Here is a 4,749-nt window from a genome sequence, read left to right as displayed (position 1 = left end):
GCGAGTGGCTTAGGCCACCGCGGAGTGACTGTGAGCTGCCTGCCATGGTCCGGCTCCCCTGCCAACCCGAGGTCGGAATTATTCCGTGCGGTGCTGCCTTCTCCCCAGTCGAGAGGCCAAGGCGGCCCAGTTCAAGGTCACTGCCTAGTTTGCACAAAGCGGTTCTGCTGCGTATGCAAATAAGGCAGGGCCTTGGGTCCCGAAGGGAGGTGAGCAGGAGCTGGGCTGGCCCAGAGAGGGGAAATGAGAAGCGGCGGGTGGGGAAGGTCTGCACCCCAGCCCGACCTCTTAGCTCTCTCTAGGTCCTCCTTTTGGGGCATCTTGGGCTTGGGACAAGATATTGTCGGGTTCAGACAAGATTGATGGGTGGTGGTAGTGGGCTCAGACTCCTCTTTCTTCTGCTTCGCCAGCTTAGCCAGGGGTCAGAGCCCCCTGTCTCCCAGGCCCCCTTATGCGACTCAAGAAGATTGGAAGGTCCCTCCCCCTGTGCTGTCTTCCAGGGCTCTGCAGTCTGGAGGAGCAGGGTGTGAGAGGAAACTTGGATGAGGGGGCCCAGTCAGGTTTTCAGGCTCACACAAACGGTCCGGGGTCAGCAGCGCCCTTACCTCCTCCAAGTCTTCTGTAGCTCCCTTGAGCCCCCTCCCACCACAAGATCCCAGCCCGATTGCCACTCAGGAAATGGGGAAGGGATGGGGAGGGGTCCCAGGCGGGAACATCTGGGAGACCATCTCTCCACTCCTCACCTGAACCTTCTTCCCTCATTTTCACTGTCTTTTCAGCGCGCGAATAGTTAACTAGTTTCGCGGCTCTGACATTTTCTCCCTCCGCCAGCAGAGGATCTCCTCCACCTAGTGAATTACTGAGTGTCAGGAAAGGTGTGGGGACCAAGTTTAAAAAAAAAAAAAAGCACCCTCTCCTCAACACCACACCTACAAGCCGCCGGCAACGTAAGCGGAGCCCAGGGCCAGGGTCTCCGTGGACCTCGAAGTTCAGCATGGGGTGAGGACTACCTAGAGTGCCCTCTGTCACACAACCAGCCGCTCCCTCTGACCATGGCCTCTGGCCAGTCCTGCTCAGGGGAAGGGCTGAGATCTGCTTGGGCTCTGCTCTGCCCAGCTACCCAACTGCTTCCCAAACCAAGCCTCCAGTTCCGGGCAGGGGAGGAGATGGTCTTGGGCACAGGCGGATTGCGTGCGGGCAACCGGCCTGATAGGCCAGAGTGGGTAGGAGGATGCACTGCTAACCCCAAGGCTGGCTGGGCTGGAAGAACGGGAACGGGGGCCCACTTACCTTTGGAGACTGAAGAGGTTCAGAAGGGTGCGGGGCAGGGGATCTCAGCCTCCAGGAACCCTCTGGATCCCCGCCCCCCCCTCCCCAAGGCGGCCCGCAAGCCCCGCCGAGGTATCTGAGGAGGGCGGGGAGGAGGAGGCGGAGGCTTCGGCCAGCGGTAGGCGCGCGGGAGCCGAGTTGCAGAGCATCTCTGGAGAGGCCGCCTTTTATGGGCGTTATTAGCGCCCCTGTCTAGACTGCAGACGACACCTCTGTGTGTAAACAGAGGCGGCGGCCTCTGGCGGGAAGGGGGATGGCGCGTCGAGGGGGCGAGTGGCCCTCTCCTTCTCTGGCCACGGGAAGATCAAGGCCTTTTCCACCCTCCCCCCCTTCCCAGTGCTTCCTGCGATGTCAAGGTCAGAAAGACCTAGTCACGGTCAAGGCTAAAAGAGGAAGAGCCTGGTTGGTTGCGAAAAGGCTATGGCCGCCTCCTCCTCCTCCCAGAAGCTCCTGGCTCCCCGGGGCCCCTCCATCTTCCACCAGCGCAGGTCTGGATACACATCTGCCTGATCCAGGGCTTGGAGTTTTTTGAGGACCGGGCTTCCGACACCATCCAAGTCAGACTCAAGTAGATCTTGGTGTGTGGGGTCTCTTCAGAACAGAACAGAGGGGGCTGCTACAGGGTCCCCAGCTTCAATCCTTGGAGAGATGAAGAGTGTCCCAGGGGCTGCCCCCACCTACACCCACACAGCCCTGCCGACAAGCCGCCTGTGGAAAAGCGTCTGGTCTGGAGACAGCCATGGAGGAGTCTCCCAAGAACTGCTGGCCTTGCATCCTCAGGTGGGTTCCTGGCTGTGAGACTGACTACTGGCCAAAAGGCCACTTGTGCTGGCCCTAGATCTGAAGACTAAGAGATGGGTGGAGAAGGGGTTTTCTCCCCCAAATCAGGAAAAGCTCTAAATGAGTCCTCCCTGGCAGCCTGGTAGAGTGATGTCCAGAACGAGAGTCCTGTGAAGCTCTGGCTCTCCCAGGTCCCCCAGCCCTGGCCACAGAGTCATAGGGAGCAGGCGATGCCACTGGGTTATAAGAAAGATAGCAGGAACCTCAGTCCCAGAGAAGAGGACACTGCAATGCTCACAGTCCTTCGGACCTTTTCTATCCCCTTACACCTTCATATTTATTGCATCCTCACTCTCACACAGACTCTAGGAGACTGGCCTTGGAAAGAAAAGCTTATATAAATTTGAATGAAGAAAACACACACTCTACACCTTGAGATGAGTGCTGGCCGACAGCACTGTTACACATGTACACACAGAGGCAGTAAAAGCTGGGGAAATTCTGCACTAATCAGAGGCTCCATACACACACACACACAAAGATGCACATAGGCACACACACAGGCATGTGCACACACACACACACACACACCCTTTCATAGGAATGTCTTACAGAGTTCCGCAGTGAGAATGCCAACTCTTGGAGGAAGGACAGATAAGGAACCAACACAATCAGGGAATGAATCATACTTTTTTTCCAACTCTGGGGAATGTGTGTCTCCCCAGAATACACACTCACACAATACCTGTCTCACACAGGAGTTTCCATTCTCAGACCTGCTTACTTTTATGGGACAGGCATCCCCAAAACTGCTCCAGGCATAGTTAATCCAGTGAATGGGTGGCATCTTAAACACCCTGGCACACTGGGGCTCACTGGGACTCAGAAGTAGCACAATGCCTGCCCAGGTCACTGGTGTCCCAGCCTACACCAGCTTTCCCTGTCTTTTCCATCGCCCCCTTCTGGGGCCTTACAGCGGGTCCCTCCGTGTGGGAAGGCTCGCTCATGTGACTTCATGTGGGTTTGTGTGCAGAAGTGGAAGGAAGCCTCGGAGAACTTTAGAATTCTCTTTCCCTACTGAGCCTCCAAGTTTCCACTGTGTCTACAGCTGTGTCATGGGACTACCCAGTGTACCTTAAAGAGGTCAAGAGGGGTGTGGGTCCATTAAGGAAGCCCTGAGGTCTCTTGTCTACTCACTTCCTTTTTCTGATGAAACACACACATTTAGTGTTCAATTCTTTACATCTCAGGGAAGTCTGAGGGGTTTTGGAGAGAGGTTAAGAGTGGTGAGTGGGGAGAGAAAGGGGAGATGGAATTAAGAATGAACGTTATTCCTGGGAGATTCATCGATTTGCAACTCCTAAATCTGTACTGCTCAGCCTGGGATTCTTTGGTTAGTTAATCCAGGGTTGAGATGGAGAGAACAGGATCGGCAGCCACATCAGTAGCAGAGGCTCCACAGACGGTGAATTCTTCAGTCTGTCTTAGTCTCTCAGATTCAGTGTGTGTGCTGTGTGTGCATGTGTGTGTATCACACCCCCCACCAAACATTTATTTAAATAAACTTGAAGACCTTCAGCCATCAGGCAAAGAGAAATTGGAGCACTCTGAATTCCAATCCAATGCCTCCAGTCTTTCTGTATCTCAGGAGAGGAATAATATCATATATAAATAAAAGTTGTTGCAGTAAAGATTTAATCAGAGATAACATTGTTTTAGGCTATATTGCTTTTTAAAAATCTCTTAATCTGACAACTTAATGCTGTCATTAACTCAGCCGGATAGGAAGATGGGCGCAGATGGACACGACAGTGAAAACAAATTAGTGGCAGAGTCTACACAGCTACTGATTGCCTGGAAGACTGAGGTTCCCAAGAAAGCTAAGCTGGAGAATAGAAGCAGAATAGAGAATAGAAACTTGGGGACCACAGCATCCTTGGGTCCTGACCTCTTGCACAGGTCGGTGGGGAAGAAAAGACAGCAGCTTGGGAATGCTGAGCTTGCATGCCGCCCCCCACCAGGATTGGCTAAGGGGACCACTTCCTATTTCCAGCTCTGAACTGTTGGCAAGGATTTGGGACCCTCTGGGGCACAATGGCCTCCAGAACCTAAGATTAGAGCCCAATTGCTGCCACCACCACCGGAGCATCCAGCTCCCAGATGGGATGGCCATTTTCTCAGCCCCAGGATCCAGATCTGAGCCCTACTAACTGAAGTGAACTCATTTACTTGCTGCCAGGCCTTTTTAGTCACTGATCACATCCTTCTCTCTGAAACCTTCTCACTTGTTTGGGGGCATCAGGATGGTAAAGAGTTTTCTCCTGTCTAGACACTATCAACAATTTGAATGACTAACTTAAAAAACTCAAGTAAAGCGAAATATGAGTTTGGGATGTACCTAGCCCAGTGTGATGTCAGTACTCTTGCCCTGGCCAACCCTGGCTGTGTCAGGGCAACAGAGCCTCCCCCATAGAGCCAGTGGATAGGAGTTTCAGAAATAATCCAAGCAATAAAATTAAGGCAAAAAAAAAAAAAAGATTTTATTTTAAAAACAGGTTTGTGGGTTCTTTTTTCTTTTTGCATTCAGTACATTGTCATTTAGACACCACAATACTATATACAGATACACAACTTAAAAAA

Source organism: Bison bison, unplaced genomic scaffold (genome assembly GCF_000754665.1).
Source record: "Bison bison bison isolate TAMUID 2011002044 unplaced genomic scaffold, Bison_UMD1.0 scf7180017864383, whole genome shotgun sequence".
NCBI lineage: Eukaryota > Metazoa > Chordata > Mammalia > Artiodactyla > Bovidae > Bison > Bison bison.
This window is presented reverse-complemented; position numbering follows the sequence as displayed.